The sequence below is a fragment of the Neofelis nebulosa genome, chromosome 5 (genome assembly GCF_028018385.1).
Source record: "Neofelis nebulosa isolate mNeoNeb1 chromosome 5, mNeoNeb1.pri, whole genome shotgun sequence".
NCBI classification, from domain to species: Eukaryota; Metazoa; Chordata; class Mammalia; order Carnivora; family Felidae; genus Neofelis; species Neofelis nebulosa.
Genome location: NC_080786.1, coordinates 29,156,690 through 29,179,466, shown reverse-complemented (window position 1 = coordinate 29,179,466; position 22,777 = coordinate 29,156,690). Strand labels below are relative to the sequence as shown.

At 40.6% G+C, this 22,777-nt stretch overlaps 1 protein-coding gene across 2 annotated transcripts in view; it reads right to left on the bottom strand.

Annotated features, from left to right (window-relative positions):
* Positions 1 to 13,072, bottom strand: part of TMEM108 (transmembrane protein 108) — a 403,151-nt gene extending 390,079 nt beyond the window's left edge. For both annotated transcript variants that reach the window (XM_058729916.1, XM_058729917.1), the window contains exon 1: positions 12,995 to 13,072. The gene's annotated coding sequence lies outside the window, so the exon portion shown is untranslated. The remainder of the gene's footprint in view (positions 1 to 12,994) is intronic.
* Positions 13,073 to 22,777: the final 9,705 nt, after the last annotated feature.

Here is a 22,777-nt window from a genome sequence, read left to right as displayed (position 1 = left end):
GGAGCTAAACCGTGACTGATTTTTCTGCGGACTCAGCAAATACCTAATAAGAGAAAAACTGGGAAATGATCCAGTTTATCAATTCAGTTTGACTTTCTATGATATCAGGAAACCATCAGATGAAGTAATAACAATAAATTCTTAACGAGGTTACTGAATGTATTTGCATTTTAAAATACAAAATCAGGTAATATGAATGGGAAAATAATTTTTAGTTCTTATAATTCAGTTGCTTTTGATTTCCTGATTCATACTAATACCTGTTTTCTTCTGTTCTCCAAAGTAATTAGATTACACTCCCAAGCAAAAGTTGTTAATAGGCAAGAACTAGAATGTGGAAATCTTTTAAAAATACACTGAAGGATTAAAAACTAAGAAGTCACCACAAATTAGTAATTATAACAGAATATAATTTTTAAGAGAAATTGCAATTTTGGCCTCTCCCTTTAATTGACTTCATCGTGCTATGATTTATTTACAGTAATTTGCAGATATTTAAAGTGTATAATTCAATGAATTTTTAAGAGATGCACTCCTGAAACCACCACAATTACTATGAAGACCTTTTCCATCACTCCCCAAAGTTTTATGTACCTTTGCCGTCCCTCCTTAGATATACCTCTGTCCTCCAGGTCACTTGTGATTTGCTTTCTGTCTATAGATTGGTATACATTTTCTTTTTACATGAATGAAATTACATACACATTGTGTTCTCTTTTGGCATGGCTTCTCTCGTTTAACATATGGCCTGTGAAATAAATCGAGGTAGTTGCATGTATGACTCATTCATTCCTCTTTGTTGCAGGGTATTGTTCCATTGCATGGATGTACTCCAGTTTGTCATTCATTCACCTGATGATGGGTTTTTGCATTGTCTCCAGTCCTGGGCTACTGTGAGTAGTGCTTCTATGAACATTCTTATACAAGTGCTCATATGAAGTCAAACAATATATTTTTAAGATGTTAATGTCAATGTATATATAGTCTAAGTTCTAATGTACATATATGGTTTTGTTGATTTGTGGGGGCATTTTACAAAATTCAAATACTGTGATTCTCATGGCAGATGAGATGGCTCTTTACTCTCCCAGTCTTCTCTGTCCCTAAACAAAACATCTTTCAGGTTGTACATGCACAGCTCTACTGGGTGCCATTTATATCATGATGTACCATCTGCTCAACTGCATGTGGCAATGTAAGTCTTTAACTAGTTCTCTTTCAATGAGGCCAGAATATTTTCTCTGTCTGTCCATCCTCTGATATTAATTGTAATGGGTTAATCTTTCTTTTTCAAAAAATTTTAAAATGTTTGTTTATTGTTGAGAGAGAGAGGGAGAGCTCACGCCCAAGCGCACACACGAGTGGGGAAGGGGCAGAGAGGGAGACACAGAATCCGAAGCAGACTCAGCACTGTCAGGGCAAAGCCTGACGTGTGGGTCAAATTCATGAACCGTGAGGTTGTGACCTGAGTTGAAGTCAGAGCTCAGCCAACAGCCACACAGGTGCTCCTAGGTTCATCTTTCTAGAAGTCACTCCTGTCATTAATCTGTCAAGTATAGAATACTCAGTGGCATCTCCTTGCCACTTCTCTGCCTGCCATGTAAATTCCCCATGGATAGGTTTCCACACCTAGGTAGCCAGCATCATTTCTCCCAAACATGATTCAGCCATATCAGTCCAGCCTCTCTGCCTTTTTTCACATGCCATCATCATAGCTCATGGGTACTTTTCCCTACAGTGCTCTTTCCCTGCCTGTCCAATGTCTTTCAAACCCTCTTCTGGTCCAACTTCAGTCCCTAACTTTGTGGTGTTAGTCCTCATCTGAATCCCAAAGTCCTGTTATACTGTGCTGTACCCAGCACTTGCTCTTTAATTATTGCCATATATATGTATAATCTCCTGAATTGTATTTCAATCTCCTTAAGGTCAGGGACGGTATCATTAATTTCATATAATATAAATGACAAATTTCCAAAATATATTGGTGTGTGTGTCCTCCTAAATCCTTAATACTATACAATTGTCACAATAGTCACTGTCCAGACCATCTTTGCTTTCCCTTTAAGCAGGCAAATGATTTACTTCACTTAATGTGAGATCTCTTTGTTGTCCAGTGCTAGGTAAGCTGGACTAAAACAGAGCCACAGGCCAGACTCTGGCACCTAACTTTGAATTATTAGAACCTCTCTTTGGATGAAAGAATAAGATAATGGCCACCACAAGAGTTTTGGAGAAGCAAAGGCAAGCAATGGTAAATCTTTGGAGAACTTGGTTGACTTGGATCAAACACAGGTACATCCCATATCCAGCGAGAGGCCAGAAAGGGGGAAGGAAAAAGAGGAAGATGCTGATATCAACAATTCCTTTTAGCAGAGTGTATTGAGCCTGAATAGACTGAGAAGGCTATTTTTAAAAGCCCTTTACTTTGAGCCTGATTTATAGGCAGACACTAAAAATATTAATAAGTAAAAATGGTGCTGATCCATGAACATGATGAGCTCTCAATTTCTGGAGCCACAAGGTGACAGACTGCTGTGAAGATGCTTGCATCTTCATAATATCCTGGAGGGATCCAACTTTAAAGAAGAAAACATTGGTATTTGAAATCCCAGTTTGGCATTTAACAGTGTTAAGTCATTCTGTTACATTGGCATCACATAAATAGCCTTAAAAAAAAGAATAAAAAAACCCAGATTGTACTACACATCACAGAAAGCTTTAATATAGATGCTTTAGGCCCAAGGGAAATTATTCCTATGCAAATTATTTCCCTGATATTGGCTTTCTTCTCAGTCCCCTAATCCCAACTTGCATATAGCTATATTGATACAGGTCAGAGGTTGATAAAAAATGACTGTATTATCATGGCAAAGGCAAGAGAAATAATGTCTGAAGTAGTGTATCACTGGGGGAAATTTAATCAAGGAAAACAAGAATTGGCAAAAAGAATTGTTTCCAAACCAATTTACCAACCTATTCTTGCCAGGAAAACCAGGTGCAGTCCTTAACCATGTGACTTGGGTACACCATTATAATAATTAAAAATAGAAAAGTCTAAGCATGGTATAACTGCTTTGGAAAAAGTTTGGCAGTGTTTAATAGAGGTAAAGATACACATACCTTAATGACCCAGCAATTCCACTCCTAGGTATAGACCCTACAGAAACACATGCTTACGTGCCCCACAAGAATGTAAGAATGTTCACAGCAGCATTCCTTATAATAGCCTTTGTGGAAATAACCCAGTCAATTTACAGCAAAAGGGATAAACAAACTGTGGCATAGTCTCACAATGGAATACCACAAACCCATGACATTTTAGGCACATTTCAGTATGTTTGTTACATTTCAAAACTTTTAAAAAGAACAAAAAATGGGAATAGCATATTTTAGGTTTCTTCACAAGATTATCTTTGCCCTACACATTGTCAAGGGAATTTAACAATAAATCCGTTGTAGTATTTCTATGTGTTTTTTTTTAAGTTGAACTCCTACCCACTTTTAATCCTTGAAAATATCTGTTTACTAAACAAAGTGATTACATTTCCAAGTAAGACTTAATAAGGCAAGAATTAGATCATAGAAATCTTTTTATTTATTAATTAATTTTAATTTTATTTATTTTGAGAAAGAGAGAGAGAGAGAGTACAAGTAGAGGGGAGGGGCAGAGAGAGGGAAAGAGAGAATCCTAAGCAGGCTCCACACTGTCAGCACAGAGCCCGACCCAGGGTTCAAACCCACAAACCATGAGATCATGATCTGAGCCGAAATCAAGAGTCAAACACTTAGCTGACTGAGCCACCCAGACATCCCTAGAACGTGGAAGTCTTTTTAAAAATTAAAATTATCACTGTCTTCAATCCAAAAGGAGAGAAATAAAAGTAATGTTTGGAAACTATCACTTGAAAGCTTTACAAGTATTTATATTTCTAGACTATTCGACAGGGACCAACTTGTGAGACCAAGAGCTCTTGTGTGCCCTTTTCCTTTTAGTTGATGATTCATCTCAAATCTCTTACTCTACTGCTATCTGATCTTCCTCTGATGGACACAAGCATGAAAAGTGCCTGGGTCATTGATCTAACCACAGGCTTGAGAGAGGGACACTCAGAGTCCCAGACCCTGCTGGGCTGCCATCTTACTAAGTATCCACAAGCAACACCGACTCCATGTTTCACTGTCCATTAAATTGAGGTCATAACCTTCTTAGCCTGCTTTGCTCTCTCAGCATATGAAATCATTATTGCAAAGCCAAAAAAATTTTTCAATTAAAAATGTCTACTTTTACGGGTAGATTTTAACACATTCATGAGAGAGTGTTTTATTTTTCAGCTTTCATGTTTTTTTGACATTTTCAAGGATTTTTATTCTAGTATTCATTAAAATAAAACTGACCTCACTGGCTCTCCTTTCTCCTAATGGGGGTATATTTCAACACTATCAGTTTTAGTTTTTAGCTTGTGCAGGGTTTTCGCATCTTCAAGGATTTTCATTCTTTTATTCATTATCAGAGTGACTTCACTAGCTCTCCCCTTTCCTTCCTACATTCCCTGGAATTTGGAACTATATTTGTGGGTGACAGAGAGCAAGCAAGAGAATTTATACCTGAGCAAGAGGGGAGGAGACAGATCAGTCACAGAGAGGCAGATTGTTTAAAGGTGGATGTACTTTCAACTTGAAAGCCTTGGCATGAGACACGACAAGGCCAGAAAAAGACGTCACTTTACAACATAAAATAAGACTGTGACTCTGTACATTTTTTCAGTGTGTTTACTTATACATTAGATAGAGACATTTTCCCCTTCTTTTAAGATGAAAGTAGTAATGTCAAGCTGGGAGAGATCCAAGGAAAATAAAGTTATGCAGAATGGATTCAGAGAAATTATAAGAAATTCCTAATATTTTAATATAGAGAGTCAAGATATTTGATCTATAGAAAGAGCTAATGGATCAAAAACAAACAAGCCTAGATTTTCCTTTCTAACTGCAATCATTTTTGAGTCGCAGATAACTTTGAGGGCCTAAAGAAATTTATGAATAGTACTTCACCCCAGAAAAATATACATAGACAAAAAATTTTACATATGCTATCAGAAGATTCATGAAGATACTGAAGCCCATTCACCTATTGCGATTGATGGGCAAAAGATCTGAAGCTCGAGAATAATGCCCAAGTCACTTGAAGCTTAAAAGATGCAGATATCAGGAGACATCCCCTTTCCCTCCTGAGCAAATGGGACAGGTGTTCTATTATTTTTATTATATTGTATTATCATTATTGTTAAGGGAGCAGTAAGGAGGGAGAACAGTCCCCATTTTTCCAGCTATGTTTTCCAGCTGTGTAACCTGGGCTATTATGGTAAGTGACAGTTGTGCTCCTTATTGCCCCAGATTGCCCATTGTGAAAAAAACCCTGTGGATGTGAGCAAAGCAAAAATTTCAACTCTCTGGCTAGCCTCACTCAGGGACTGCTAAGCCTCATGGTGACATGTCAATGGGAACTTGTGGGGTGGGGCCATGGAGGTCATTTAGGTCCCAGGGAGTTTCCAAAAATGGCTTCCTGTATGTTACCCTAGCATAAATCTGCTTGTGTGACTCTGCTACTCTGTCTACCTTCATTTTGCTCCATGGATCCATTCCTATCATCAACTCGCTGACTCTCTGAATCACAGCTTAGCTTTCCAAATCTGGTTGCTTCAGGTGATCACTATGCTTTGTAGATGGGCTCTTTTAGAGTCAGATTCTCTCCCCTGAGCTAATTGGCTTTGACTACCATGGACTTGAAAGAAGTGTTTCAGAAGGTGGCTGGGAACAGCCAGCCTTCTGAAGTTTGTCTTGTCCACCATTTTGCCCAAAGATCTCATAATACTATATAAAAATAATTCCAAATATATAGCTGTAAGATCTCATAATACTATATAAAAATAACTCCAAATATATAGCTGTGAGAAATGAGAAAGTTTGATTTCAGCTCCTAATGATTTTGGCCAGCATTTCCCAGACTGTGTGGAGGAATGAGATTCTTAGAGGAGAAAAGAGTTTTGTAGTTCAACAAGTTGGGAAGTACTATATACTCTAGTCCTCATCTGAGGATTTATAACACCCACCAGCATATGAAAGATACTTGGAAACCCTGAGATAAAGAAGCCTGTTTAAATGTATTTGACCCAGCACTTCTCAGTTCCCAAATATGTATGATCATAACCTTCCTCTCATTTTTTTCCAGCTGTGTAATAACTACTCATGGAAATAGTGCTCTATGGAAGAAACTTTGAGAAGTATTGATTTAGGCTAAAATGCATCACCGGAAAATTGCTATGTTTAGTGGAAAAAAAATTCTACTTTGAAGGAGTATGTACAGAATGGACTCTTTCATTTTTTAAAATTAAATGTGCATTAAAAACTTTAAAGATAAAGAACAACGTACCAGCTGCTATTATCTCCAGGCAGTGGGCTAAGCCGGCTTTTGTTAATTTTTTTTAACGTTTATTTATTTACTTTGAAAGAGAGAGAGAGAGAGCAAGCTCGGTAGGGGAAGAGAGAGAGGGAAGAAAGAATCCCAAGCAGGCTCTGCACTGTGAGTGCAGTCCCCAATGAGGAGCTCAAACTCACGAACTGTGAGATCATGACCTGAGCCAAGATCAAGAGTCAGATGCTTAACCGAATGAGCCACCCAGGCACCCCTTAGGTGGCTTTTCTTTACCTTCTCTCTCTCTTTTCCTCTGTCTCTTTGCATGAGCATTTGCCACTTTTGTAATAATTTGCCACTTTTGTAATAATTTTATTATTTTTTTTAATTTACATCCAAGTTAGTTAACATATAATGTAATAATGATTTCCAGAATAGAATTTATGATTCATCACTTGCATATAACACCAAGTGCTCATCCCAAGTGTCTTCCTTAATGCCCCTTGCCCATTTAGCCTTTCCCCCCTCCCAACACTCCTCCAGCATTTTTAAAAGGACAAATGCTTACTGAACTTTGAGGGAGAATACCGTTTAGCCTGTTTGGGTAAAAGTGAAAGTGAATTCAGGAGAGATGAGGGGGTAAAACATTTTCCTGCCTTTTCCATCCTCAACCCCATTCAGCCTGTACTTTGGCAAATGGGACATAAGTGGGAAAATCATGAGAGAAAAAGTTGATTCAAGTATTTCTGAGTTTTTGCAACAGTTACACTGGAAGCAATGGAAAGTGCGGACAACAAGGGACTCACTTCATTTCAAACACTGCCTTGGGATAAATGAGCGATAACCCCAAGACCTTTAAGAAAGAGCCAAAATATAATTGCCTACTATTAGGAAGGGGATTTGACAGAAGAAATTAGGGCTCATGGAGCAAGATGGCAAAAAGGGTTAACAAAATTTCTTCAGACAAGAGAGTCATTGAGACATCTTGTTACTGTTGTTTGGGTCATTGCTTTTGACTAAGAGTTATAGGGTGAATTTACCCCAAATGTTATTGCTACAGGTAAATGGTCCAGGCTCTGTAACAAACTGAGGTGAACTGAAGTTCTCGCCAAGTTACACTTTCTGACAGTGCCAGGCTCAGGCAGAATTCCAAAGGCAGTGAGGCCAGTCTTCACCATCATCCTTTTTCCCAAACCACAGATGTCTACAACTCCATGCTTGCTTCTGCATGCACCCCAGCCCCCCACCCCACAGTCAGTCCTTCCTAAGTACTACCCTAAGTTCTAGAACCCAGCTCCCTGACTGTTTTGTATGGCCCAAGAGCTAAGAATGGATTTCACCCTTTCAAACAGTTGGAAGCAATTCAAAGAATAATATTTCATGACATGTGAAAATTATATGAATTCAAACTTCAGTATCCCTGAGGGAGCACAGCCATGTCCATTTGCTTGCCTATTGTTAACGGCTACCATCTTGCTACAGTGGCAGAGTTGAGTAGTTGTGCCAGAGACTATATGGCCTGCCTGTCCTAAAGTATTTACTATCAGGCCTTTTACAGAAAAAGCTTGACAACTCCAGGCCTCGTCCACTGTTTCCCCAAATTCATTTTGTAGAACCTTGCCAAACTCTGAGATGCCCTCAAAAGACAGAGCCCCAAGTAGCAGATTCTTTATGTTATATGCCCCAGTTAGAGAGAGCTCATGCACATTAGCTTATCAAATCTCTGAAGGGCACTAGGATTTAAAACATAAGTGGAGCCTTGTGTTTCCCAGCTTCATTTGAAGATGTATCCGGGTTCTCCAAATAACACCCACCAATATGCCTGTAAATATCCCAAGAACACATCTTTGGAAATATCACTCTAGATCAATTCTTCCTCTTGCCCTATTGAAATGTATCTGTCTTATGTTCCATTCCTTCAGGTCCACACCTGAAAGCTATTGCTTTGGAGCTAAGAGAAGGATCTTACAGATTGAGAACTATGTTTCTCAGTTTATATATTTTGATATGGTCCTTACCTATGAGCCTTCCTCAATCATAAAATGGAGGTAATGACAGTCTTCTTGCATATCACATGACAGTGTTGTGGAGTACACAATGGGTTTTTAATTATCAGAACTACTATACAGAGCTAAGACGTTATCATTATCACCTCAAATCAGAAGATCAGCAACAATCTGTTAGAGTCTCTTCAACTCCATTTTTCCTCATTCAATTATTTCTGTATGTTACTGACAAATTAATTTCCTAAAACTACACTTAAAAAAATGTCACTCCTCTACTCGATTACTCACAACTGCTCCTTATTGCTGAATGCAGTGTTTTAAAATTGAGTTCTGTAGAGCCATAGAGTTCCATGTGGCTGACTCAGGTCCCCTAAGGATAGGAAGGGTAGACCTTGGATCTCCCACTCACTCTTTAACTGTCTTGTATATTGGAATTTCCAAATAACATTTCACTTTAAAAAGTGTTTAGCTGCTAAAAATATGTTAGAAAACTAGTACACCCAAGTTTATCTCTCCTGTATGATTTTTAAAATTCCAGACCTAACTGAATTTCCCATATCTTTGCAATAGTTATCTTCCTTTCCAGCTGGATATTGATAGGATTGGCTCCCTGTGAGGGTAGATCAGTGCTGCATCTGCACACTATTTCTGGGGACATCGAGTAAGGAGAAGGCAACAGAGAGTGAGAGATTTGTGCAGGACACACACACTGACAGAAGCATTGCCCCCAGAAGAGGTCAGCCATCACAACTATAGACCAAACAGATATGTTGCTCTATTTTTCATTCAAACAGATCTCAGGTTGCAAGGAGAAGCTGAAGGGGAGGAGAGGGAGTCTGGGTGTATGAGAGACGAGAGAAGGGGAGCAAGGCAGTAATGCATGGATTTTGAGAGATATGGGTAATAGCAGACCTTAAATCTTGGTGCAACCCAGGCCATTAACCAACACCATGTTAAATGAGTTAGCACATGAAAATTATTTACAAATCACTGGGACATAGTGTTATATGTGTTAAGTATTATTATTATTTAGGGGTACCACTGTTGTTTTTATTCAGTGTGGGGCACAGAAGAAATAGGGATGTAGCTCTCAAGAAAATGTTAGCTGGAATTAGACAAGATGCTGGGCCTGTTTAAGTTGATGCCTCCCCCCACATGGTCTTATCCCTCTGTACCCTGTTTAGTTCTTTCAAAGCACCTACCACAATTTGTAATTATATATTATTTGTGGGTTTTTGTCTGTTTCTGTCTTATTATATGCTTTCTCCTTTAGATATTTAGACTCTATGAAGACAAAGTCTGGGTCTGTTTTATTCACCATCTTATACCCAGTGTCTAACACAATGCCTGGCATGGTGGGCATTCAATACATAATTATAGACTGACTGACTGAGTCAATCCCAATCAGGTAAAGAGAAGACTTCCCCCAAATGCCACAGCCTCAGTGGGTGAAGTTGGAAAAATTTTTGATGCCCAAACATTCCAGGTAAAAGGGACCCAGAAGGTCAGGCTGAAATCCCTGGGTACTTCAATCTTAGATTATGGAGCAGGGGAAATTGCAGCCCAATGACAGGTGGGGCTAGAACTCTGGACATACAGCTAAGGGAATCTGTTGGAGCCGCTGAGAAAGAGTAGCAGCAGCTTGCGGGTGTCCAGAGTCTCCTTGCCAATAGATAGGATGGGGCTAGGAGAAAGGCTCCAACAGAGTGATTTGCTCAAGGTCTCTGATAAAACCTGCACACTTCTTCATAACATGCTCTTCTGTCTCTTTGATACCAGCTCAAGCAGTATTCTCTATGCCTTGTAGCTGATTCCAAACTCTATTACCTTTAAGTGAATGATTAATTTTGAGCTATAGATCACACTTAGTGATAGGGATTTTGGAAGTTTAGGGATGCTAATTACATCCTTTATGTGGTCTGGGTTCTTAACCAATTGATAAATAATAGCAAGGAGCCAAATAAAGCACTGAACAACATCTGCTTATTATTCATAAGGTTGAATTAAAGAACGTGGTAAATCCTCCCCCACCTCCCCCTTCTGATGTAGGGATCCATAGGGCCCTAACTCACCCATCCAGATACAGAAAACTTGGAAGATAGGGTCTGCCAATCTAGGCTGCACTCAGTTTTCTTTCCACATGAAGACAAAAAGCACAAGTTCCAACTACCTATTGTACATATCTCACCTTAGGGTTTCTTTTAAGGGAGAAAAACAGCCTTGTCTGAATTTCAGTAAAGTGGCTCTGGAATACCTTGTTCCTTGGGGAGAAAAGGAAGAGGGAGTGTGGAATGAGGATCAGAAGCAGTCCTTTAGGGACGCCTGGGTGACTCAGTTGGTTAAGCATCCAACCCTTGATTTTGGCTTGGGTCACGATCTCACAGTTTGTGAGATGTCCAGATGTCCAGCCCCATGTCCAGTTCCTCACTGACAGTGCAGAGCCTGCCTGAGATCCTCTTTCTCTACCCCTCCCCTGCATGCTCTCTCTCTCTCTCTCTCTCTCAAAAATAAATAAATAACTTAAAAAAAGTAGTCCTTTAATACATACTCCTTCTGATGATTGGCACTGAAATTCTCTCATGAATGTATGTGGAAAGGGAACCAAAGGCTCTCTTCCACATGTACATTTCCTGCACGTCTATACACACACATTTGTTTCATTGTCACTCCTCTCAGTTATCAACTATTTCAACATATGTGGCACATTGTATTTTCCAAAGATGGCCACAACAATATCTCCCCTCCCACATTCTCTTGTCTTTTAGGACTTTATCATTCCTTCATCAAAAGATGGGGTCTATGTCTTCTCCTTTTGAATCTGAGTGGGTCTTTTGACTAACTCAACCACAGTGTATGGCAGAAGTGACATCCTGACTTCCAAACCTAGATCGTATGTCCTTCTATCTTGTCCTTTTAGGACACTCCGTCTTGGACACCCAAGACTGAAGCCCAAGAAGCTTGTTAAGAGGCCGTGTGGAATGGAACAGAGTTCTGTGACCTATAGCCCTGGTTGAATTCCCACCAGACAACCAGCATCAACTTGCCTGTCATGTGAGTGGGCCATCTTGAAAGTGTAGCATCCAGCTTCCAGTCAAGTTGTCCCAGCTGATGAGCCATCCCTGCCAAGCTTTGCCCAAATTTTAGACTCAAAAGCAAAATAAATGGTTGTTTTCGAATAGTCTGTCACAAAGCCACAGACAACTGGCATAACATCGAACCAATATAAATCTTAAAGGCAGTAGTACCAAAGATGAACTATGAGAAGAAGGATGAAGCATCTTACCAGATAACATGAATGAGTTTGAGTACGAAAGAACAGATCTCTCCATAAAGCAGACCAACTAGTGTTTGATTATCAATATAATCAGCACACTTTACTACCCCAAGTTTCATAATAAAAAAAGGTGTGGGGGAACTGCTACAATAAGCTTCTGTACCTGGGAACTTTGTAAAAGGGATTTCTCTCTGCTAGGGATAATAGATGAGGTGTAAGATGTCAGCCCTGAGCTTAAAATGTCTATTTTTTCCAGAGTGTCTCACAGTGGGAAATCTAACCACCTTCTTCAAATACCTCGCTCTTAGTCCCCAAATCCTGCCTGCACAATAGTTTCAAAAGACTAGCTGTACTTTTTGACTCATGGGACTTCTGAAAGGCATGCAGCCTTTCTCCTGGGCCATTTGTACATCTTCCTCCCTTGCTTTTAAAATGGCCTTTTAGAGTCCCTAAATGCTTTTGATAGATCAGAAAAGCTACAGAAATAGACTGTGTGAAAGCACCCCCAAGACTACAGTGGAGATGGTGCTATGAATGATTAGAACCAGAATAGGTCCAAGGGTTTATTGGGAATTCCAGAAGCATCCCAGGTCCAACCCTCCGCATGGACCAGAGAGTTCAGAGAGGCTTAGGACAATTGAGAAGAGAAGAATCCATGTTTAAGAGCTACCTTGTATAAATTTCAACCACTTTGAGGTTCATCATCATAATTTTTCCTCAGGAATGAAGCTGAGAACTCCCCTGCCAATTCTTACCACATAAATAATCTTTTTAAATCTTTTGTTTTTATCCAGGTCATTAGTTATGTAAAATGTCTAAATTCTCCTTAATAATTGTCTGTTGAAAAGGCCATACCTATCTATCTATCTATCTATCTATCTATCTATCATCTCTCTATATATATCTATCATCTCTCTATATCTATCTATCTATCTATCTATCTATCTATCTAACTATCTATCTATTATCTACCTATCTATCATTCTGGGTTGGAGTTTTTTGGTGAACTTTTAAATTGAAATGTAACATATATAGAGAAAAATATACAAATCGCAAGTGAGGTGAGAGATGGACAGAATTTCACAAAACCCTCCTATACAACCACAACTGAAATAAACAAGTAACATTTCTAATACCCTAGAAGTTCCCTGATGTTCCCTCCCAGGAATTACTCAACCCCTGCCCACAAAGGGTGAGCAATATTCTGATTCCACCAAATGTCAGAATTTCATGTCCAATATGGTTCCCTTCATAAAACATTCCAGTGCAGTGCATATTTTATTTTGCTCAGGGTTACACTGATACCTTGGCTTACTTCCTCTTTCTTTCTGATTCATCCTCTTTATTGCCAGGTCATGAGATGTTGCCCTTAGATTTCTCCTAGAATTCAGTGGACAATGATCTGGTGAGCAAAAACAAAGAATTAAATGTCAAGGCTGGAGAAATCTTACAGATAGATCATCTGGTTCAAATACAATTTCTCTCAATTTATAGAAGAGAAAACTATGGCTCAGGATGACTAAGTGGGTAATCTTTGATCACACAGCTAGGTAAAGAAAGCTGGGATCTTTTCCTCTTTTTGCTACACAGCTACATATACCTAAGGAAGAGGTGAAAACCCAACTAACATGTTAAGCTGGGACATTGTCCCTATGAAAAGAAAGCAGACCACCCATGCTTACTCAATAGAGTCAAACCCTTTTCCTTTATGGGTCTCTTTGAAACATTTTATCGTATCAGAACAGTTTTTGAGCCCAAGTTGACAGAACTTATATTTTTCTCGCATTCATTCATCTTCTCATTAATTTAACTCGCTTAACAAACATGCAATGAATATTGATTGTGTGACAAGTATTGTTCTATGTCCTAGAGATACAACAGTCAATAAAAAGGAGGAAATCCTTGTCCTCATGCAGCTTACATTCTAATGGGGAAGACATCAAGAGATAAGACAAATAATAAAATACATTGTGTGTTTGGTGTTATGAAAAAACAGTAGGGAAGTGAATGTTGGAGGATAAGGTGAGCTGAAGTGTTCTTTTGAAGTAGGTAAGCAAAGGTTTCACTGAGATGATATATAAATTGATTCCTGAAGGCGGTGAAGGAATAAACCATGCATATATCTGAGGGAAAAACATTCTAGGCAGAGGAAATACCTAGTACAGAGGCCCTGAGATGGGATTGTGCTTAGTGTGTTCAAGGAGCAGCAAAGAGGCTAGTGTGGCTGGAGCAGAAGGATCAAGGGAGAGAGTAGCAGGAGAGGAGGGTAGAGAGGTAACAGGGACCCATATGTGCCACCAAAAAAAATTTATTTTACTCTTAGAACAATGGGGAGCCATTGAGGGTTTGGGTCAAGGAATGCCATGATATGACTAATGGTTAATAGGATCACTCTGGTAACTGTTGAAAACAGTCTTTAGGGAGATGAAGTAGAGGAAAGGATTCATAACAGGCTATTGTGATAATTTTGGGGGGAAATCTTGGAACCAGTGTGATGACAATGGAGGTGGTAAGAAGTGGTTGGATTCAAGACATGTTTTAAGGTTAGGACCAAAAGAATTTGGTTAACACACACACAAAAGTGAGTCTACATGTGGTGGTTTTTAAAAAATAACAGCCCAAAATCCTTTAATACCTCACCCGTCTTGAGAGTCTATGTCTCCTCTCCTTGATGGGCTTATGACTATTTTGATCTTTAAAGTACTGGAAGTGATGTTTGGTGACTTCTGAGGCTAAGTCATAAAGGCCACATGTTTTCTTCTTGGTCTTTTCAAATGCCTCTTCCTTTTTGGAACCCAGCTATTTTACTGTAAGAAATCTAAGCAACATGGAGAGGCTAAGCATAGGTACCCCAGTTGATAGTCCCAGCTGAGCCTAGCCTTTGAGTGATCCCAGGCCAGGCACCAGAGAAAGTGAAGAATCTCCTACATGATTCTCCTGAGTCATTTAAGTCTTCTCAGCTGAGGCCTCTGACATTATGGAGAAGAGGTAACTATTTCCACTGGGCCTTTCTGAATTTCTGACCCACAGAATCTATGAACACAACAAATTGTTTGTTGTTTAAGTCACTAAGTTTATCAAGTTTGTTACATAGCAGTAGATAATGACAACACAGACTCCAAGCAGGAACACTTTCAGTGCAGAATATTAAGAACAATCTTCTCACCCAGATTACAGTTGATTATATTGTTACACAAAACCTACTGGGCAGGTGTCCAAGTTCTAGGGACAGTAACTGTGCCATCATTATCCATATGTAAGTATATTAGGAATGGGTAATGGCCCTGAATTCACTATCTCCCACTTACCAATGATGAAACCCCTGCCAAATACTCAAGAAGCCAGATTGAACAGATGCATTCAGCAATCTGTTTTTTCCCTTTATTAGCATTAATTACGATCATTTTGCTTTTACTGGCTTTATTTTTATTAATATCTCCTCAAACGAGCCAAAAAGAGAAAAGAACAAATGCCTTCATATATGGGCTGGTTTCCACAGGCTCAATGAGACAAGTGAGGCATGTCTCAAGATAGACGCAATTTACTCTCCACATACCCAGCACTTGTGTCAGAAATTGGGAGGGACCACGATTCACACTGATTGAGGAGCACTTCATGTGTGGACTCAAGATCATCTACCAGACTATGTTCCAGTTTGGGATCATGATTCTTGGCCCATCCTCCATCACTGAGCCATGGAAACAAGCTACTCACCAACTTCTCTGAGTCTGTGTCTCCTGCTGAAAGAAAAATCTACTGAGTGATGGCAACCAGCATTGTCTTATGATCTCAGGGCCCAAAGGAAGACATCAGACAATAGTTCTGCTATAAATAAAATAGATTGGTTCTAGTTCTTTTGTGGTTCAGTAGTCATATGAAGCTACATTTTTATTTATCCATCCATCTATCCATCTAATAAACACTTATCAAGAAAGTCTTGTATGCCAGGCCCTTTGCTGAAGGCAATAAATACACGAGATGAAGTCAGGACAGACTCATTTTCTCAGCCCAAGTACCATTCCCTCTGTAAAGCTGTGGTAGCAACAATTTACTCAATTAATTTTCCTCCTATGCTCTCTGGAAAACTAACTTTCCAGCATTCCTTATGGCTACATTTGAGTCATGTGACTGAATTCTGGCCAATGGAAAATTTGGGAAATGTGATATTTGCATGACAACCTTAGCTATAAACCCTTTTCCTTCTGTGGTGACCTTAGAGATCACGTTGAAGATGCTGAGCTCACATGATGGAAGAAGAAACCTGAGTCCTTGCATACCCCAAGGAGCAGAGCCACCCTGCTGGCCACACTGAACTGTGACAGATTCAAACAATGAACTTTTATTGTGTGAAGCCACTGGGATCTAAGCTGTTCGTCCTTTACTTATTCACTCCCTCCCTGCACCTACCCCATGACTAGTACAAAAGTTTTTCTAATTGTCACATGATTCAGCGTCCACTTGGGAGACAGAAATCATACCAGCTTTTTTTTAATTGTGGTAAAATGCACATAACATAAAATTTACCATCTTAGCCATTTTTAAGTGTACTTGGCAGTAAGTATATTCACGTTGCTGTACAACCAATCTCTATAAATTTTTCCTCTTGCAAAGCTGAAATCTATACCCATTAAACAACAACTCCCATTTTTCTCTCCCCCAGCCCCTGGAAACACCATTCTACTTTCTGTTTCTACGAGTTTGACCATTCTAGATACCTCATATAAGTGGAACCATGTGGTATTTGTCCTTTTGTGAATGACTTATTTCATAGTATAAGTTTCCCAAGGTTCATTCAGAATGTTGGAAGTGTCAGAATTTGTTTCCTTTTTAAGGCTGAATAATATTCCATTGTGTGTATACACCACATTTTGTTTGTCCATTCATCTGCTGGTGGACACTTGGGTTGCTCTACCTCTTGGCTATTGTGAATCATGCTGCTGTGAACATGGGTGTACAAAGATCCCTTTGAGACCCTGTTTTCAATTCTTTTGGATATATACCCAGAAGTGGAATTGCTGGATCATATGGTAATTCTATTTTAAAATTTTTTGAAGAACCACCATACCATTTTGCTTCGTGGCTGCACCACTTTACATGCTCACCAACAGTGCACAGGGTCCCAGTTTCCCAACTTCACCCAACATCACACCTGTTTTTTTTTTTTTTTTAATGAAGAGAATGTAATATAAAGAATTGTTAATTAGGTAACTGAAAGAGTGAAAAGGAAATTCTAAGCTTTTGAGAAGATGACAGTTGCAGAAGGCAGCTAACCCTGGGGCTGAGGGAATGAAGGGAAGAGGCAGGGATTGTTAAGGTCTAGAGACTTAGAAGAGGTCCTGTGAGGCTGGGATCCAGACCCCTGAGGAGTGGGCACAAGCTGGCTAAGTAGTTCTGGTGCCTCTGAGAGGGGACAGTGAGGCTGGTTCTGTTCTATTAGACAGACTGCAAACTGGATTCAGCTGCCACCCCAGGAATGAACTGCCATTGTTAAAGTGCTGCTGCTAGGGCAAAGCAGCATTGCTGCAGTGATGCTCACAGCAACAGAAAGCAAGCAGGTGAAGCAAATCCTTTTCCCCTCAGCCCTCCAGTCTTCTTCTAGTGCCCCCTATTGGCAGAGCCTAAGAAAGAGCAGGTGGAAAAGCAGACAGGCAGTTTGAGAGCCCCGGCCTCAGCATCAAGAGTACAGGAGGGTGGGTTTAAAGCTGAGAGAGCAATCATTTAATAACTGGCCCATCACACCAGGGAGTCACTTCTTCTCTGCACAACACTCAGCACTTTGTCTTCTTTCTTGTATGGCACATATCACCTTCTACCTGCAATGTGAGTTCTCTGATTCAAATATAAATTCCTTTAGGAGCGAGATCAGTGACTGTATCATTTCTGTATACCTTCTCGATGACCCCCAAAGGCTCGCACAATAGTTATACATAGCTGACATATAGTAACTTTGTTGAATGAATGAATTGGGTCTCAAATGAGTAAAATGGCAGTAATTAGAAGGAAGACTGAAGTGAGCACAGGGGGCACACGACCATAATGAATGTCCACTGCAGATTTGTGGATTAAATGGAATTGGAGGTGAAATACTCATAAATGCTTGTGGGAAGCAGGTTCACATGAACTTTGTGGAAATGCTGTATGATTTCATTGGAGGTGTCCTGAAGACATGCACTTATTTTGGTATTGGTTCCTCAACTCTGGCAAGAAGACAGGTGAAGAGCAGGACACTCTTCACAGGCAGACCTGGTCCTCCCAGAGTCTGTCTCTTCATGCTCTACTCAGAATACTCCTGACCTGTTCTCAGACTCTAAGCAGTAAGATCTGGCAGAGACCTTGGAGAGTTGGTGGTCCTATTGTTATTCCTGCTTAACAAATTATCCCCAGACTTAGTGGCATAAAACAATGATTTTGTTATGTTCATGGGTGCTGCGGGTCAGAAATTTAGAAAGGACACAGTGGAAATGGCTTTTCTGTGCTTGAGGATGTCTGGAGTCTCACCTGGGAAGACTGTGAGTGGAGGAGACGTTACGGGTGAGAACGCAATAACCTGGGCACATCCTTACTTAAATGTCTAATTGATGTTGATGCTGACTGTATGTTGGGACCTCAGCCGGGGCTGTTGACCCTGATACTTACCTGTGACCTCCCCCAATGGCCTGGGCTTCCTCCCAGCAGGGAAGCCTCAGGATAGTCAGGCTTCCTACATGGTGGCTCAGGAGCCATGCAATGCTGCTTCTGTATTCTTGTATTGGACACAATTGACTCACAAGCTCACCCATATTTAAGGCAGGGGAGGGCCTGGTTTTAATGAATGTCTTTATGGTCAATTGTAGAAAAGCATGTAGGATGAACAGTATTCTTGTGGACGTCTTGGAAAATACAATCTGCCACAGCTGTTAAATCCATCCTCCATGTATTCCAGATGAGGAAGTGAAGGCCTGAAGAGCTTGGGAAGCATCTTGCAAAGATCCTTCAGTCTGTTCTCAGGGGTATCAGAGATCCCAGTTGTATTGCTTTGCTAAGGCTGCTGTGACAAAATTCCACAAACTGAGTGTTTTAAACAACAGAAGTCAATTCTCTCACACGTCTGGAGGCTAAAAATGTGAGTCCCAGGCTTCGGCTTAGCCAGACTCTCTCTGACAGCTCTAGGGGGGAGTTCTTCTTGTCCTCCTCCCAGCCTCAGGTGGTTCTCAGCAATCCCTGGAGTTTCTTGGCTTGTAAATACCTCACCCCAATCTCTGCCTCATCATCACCTCAGAGCTTCCCTGTGCATCTCCACACCATCTTCCCATTGTGCATGTCTGGCTCTGTGTCCAAATTTTCCCTTTTCATAAGGACACCAATTATATTGGACTAGGGGCCACCCTAATGAACTCATTTTAACTTGATTGCCTCTGTAAAGGCTGTATTTCCAAATAAAGCCACACTATTAGGAGTTAGAACTTCAACATATATTTTGGGTGGGGACACAATTCAACCCATAACACCATCATTTATGAAGTCCATGGGACAAGGAGAACTTAGAGATTTATACAGACTAAGGCTGAGAAGCACCACCCACAGTTGTACTAAGGGAATTTCTCTGCCAAGTGAGCTTGGGCCAAGACTCTGAAGGTATTTCAAAGAGGAAGGGGGACTGAGATTGTTTTAATATGCTGCCTTTAGGTTACTGAAAGACTGATGAAAAAAAATAATGGTGGACAGCAAGTGCCATCAGAGAGGATCCCAGTGATTCCAGTAAGAGATCAGATGCAGGAGCCAGTCCCCCGCCCCGCACATCTAAAGGGTAATGATCAAACTGCAGAAGCAGCTTGGGCCCCAGTCATGCCAGCCTGTGGACACACAATCCACTGACAAGCAGAGGGGGCTGGGGTAGGAGATGAAGAAGGGCAAAGTTGTTCTTTCACCCCTGGCTTGGAAAAGTGAAAAGTGGCCTCCTTTTCATCAAAACAGTGATGTGAAGCAGATGATTCAGAGATAATGGGGCCCATGGGACTTTATCAGAGCTAGAAGGAGCTCCGGATATGAGGGAAACTGTATTTTAACTCACCTATCAGTGGCTTCCCCTCCAGAATTTAGGGGAATACAAAATATTTTACACTATTCACCAATAGCAACGTCATTAAATAAAGAATTGTTGCTATTTATTTTTTTAATTTTTTTTTAACATTTATTTATTTTTGAGAGACAGAGAGAGATAGAGCATGAGCAGGGGAGGGGCAGAGAGAGAAAAGGAGAGAATTGTTGCTATTTATTAAGGGGGCTACCAAGGACACACCCGTGTTGTGTGGCTTATCTATACTACCTGTAGCTTTGCTCGTATACCCTCCAGTTCCTTTTTTGTTTTTTTGCACACTGGCCTCTGGTGTAGCTTTTACTCCCTAAAACTGCATCCTTTCGTTGGAGGGCTGCCTTCAGGCTGCCAGGGCCCACTTTTCCAGCCACAGGAGGAGCTGGAAGTGCTGGGGAATTTACATTGGGGGTGGGGAGGAGCAGGCTTTAACCTAATGACTCACAGGTGTAGGAATGTAAAACTGTAGGGGTGTAAATTCCCCGGCTCCCTCACTCCCTCTCTGTGTTGTTACCTATGCTCTCCTCTATAAAAACTCTGTGGGATTGACTTGGACTTACTCCCTGTAAGATGCAACTTGTCTTCCTTTCCCTACCTGTCTCAATGTCCCACTTCTCTACTAGTTTTTACCAACAACAGTCCCTTCACATGCATTCCAATGTCAGGGTTTGTTTCAGGGTCTGATTCTAAGACACCACCTTATGGGACTTCCACACCCCCTCCCACAAGGTAGACAGGAACATCGCTATTCTGAAACCAAGGAAACTCTGGCTGTGAGTGAACCTGCCCCCAGTCACATCATATGTTAGTAGCTGTCTTGACTTTCAAACTTTCGGGTTACCTTTTACATACATCATTTTAGCTGCTATGGAGCTCCAAAACTTTGGGCTTAATGAGACAGCATGTTCTCTTCGCAGGAAAAGCACTGCTTAGGCATTTGGTTGCATTTTAATTCTGCCACTTTGCCACCTTGGGCAAGTCACAGCCTCTCTGAGTTTCATTGCTTCATTTTCTTGCCTCTAAAATGAGATCGTCGTCTTGTGAAGTATTGTATGGCTTTCCTGGGAGAATGATTTGTTTCTACGGTGGAATTTCTGTGGCACTTTGTACATACTTGTGTTATGAATCATATCACATATATCACACATGTTTTATTCACATGATACAGAGCTGGTACACTGTGCAGATTGTGAACCTCCCAATCAGACAGACCTGGTTTCGCTGTTTAGTAGCTGTGTGACCTTGGACAAAGTATTTACCTCTCAAATCCAAGTTTTACTTACATGCAAAATAAAGATTGTCATACCTACCTCATATAGTTATATTGAGGATAAAGGCAAATATTTAACAAAAACAATGAGTAGATAAGTAAGCATTCAAAGAATCCTGCTATCCTTATCTCAGAAGCTTTCACTTTATAAACAATTCACGATATTATTTACTTCTACTTACATTTTAATTTGCCTAAAATAAAAATTATGACTCTAATAACAGACAGCTTAAGGAATGCTATAAATTACGGATTCCAGAGTAAAAGGGCAAGCTCACTTTTTTCTGGGCGTTCACTCAAAGTAAACATTTGCCGTGTCACAGGCAAAAGCACTCCCCTCACCGAGGCCCAGCCTGCCAAAGAAGACAAACATATTTCATGTAGACCCAGCAGGTCTTCCATCTTCAGTCTGAGGTCATCTTATCTGCCCTCAAAAGCTTTTGTAAAGAGAAGTGCGAAAGAGAAGGAAGTCCCAGCCTTTCCACAGGGCAGTCAATAAGCCAAGGCATATTAAGCTGCTTTCATTTTAGCAACCCTAAGTGTGTCAGTCAGCAAAACAGTGGTCCTACGTCATCGCCAGGAGACAGAGGAGCCTGGAGCCCTGGGCCGGCTCTGAGGATGCTGACCAGCACGGATGGCCTCAGGACCTCAGTCCTATTTTGGCCTTGAATCTGCTCAGCACTTAAAGTTTTGTGCTTACGGGCACCTGAGTGGCTCAATTGGTTAAGTGTCCAACTTTGGCTCGGGTCATGATCTCAATTTGTGTGTTCAAGCCCCGCGTTGGGCTCTGTGCTGACAGCTCAGAGCCTGGAGCCAGCTTCGGATTCTGTGTCTCCCTCTCTCTCTCTGCCCCTCCCCTGCTCACGCTCTGTCTCTCTCTCAAAAATAAATAAACATTAGAAAAAATTAATAAAAACAATTCTGAGCTTGACTTTCTGCACTGCTGAAAGGCATCTGTCCTTCACTTTCCCCAGGTCTGGGTGGGGCTGGGGTGGGATATCAGAGTGCAGACCCAGCCTGAGCTGAATTCCCATCTCTCAACACACTTCAACATTCAATCAATGTGTATTGACTGAATGAGTGATTGAATGAATTGATGTGTAAATTATACCAGCTGGGTTTTGTTTATTCCACTGCTTATATTGACCTCCACCTGACATTGTCCTTCAGCACTTCTTAAATTTGGGCTGGAGAACAAGGAGAAAATATAATTTATGAAGCCCCTACCACCTACACACTGCACTTTCTGTCACTTCATTCTCCCAGCAATTTTATTTTATAATGACAAAGGGAAGTTAAGAAAAATTAGGTAATTCTCCCAAGCCCCCACAGATAATGGGTGGCAATTTTAAGATTCAAACTCTAATTTTCTGACTTAGAAGTTCATGATCTCTCCACTATTCTGTGACATTTCTCAGAATTAGAGGTGCTGGTTGGTAGAGGAGAGGGAAAAAAGGCTATGGTGTCTGACCCTTGAGTTAAATTGTCTTTCTGTTGAATGGCATCCAAACCACTTCTGACAGATGGGGCCTCAAATTCCTGTTACAGATATTCTGGAATGGGGACAACTATTCAGTCCACAAAACTTGTTAGAGCAGCTTCTACGTTCTTGGCACCATCTGAGGCAGATAAATTAGTCCCCAAGTCAGCTCTCAAGGAACTGCCCAGGAAACTCCCTTGACTTTTCTTTCAAGGGAATTATTAAAAATGAATCTGAGTAACTTTTTTTTTTTGTAGCAGCAGCATC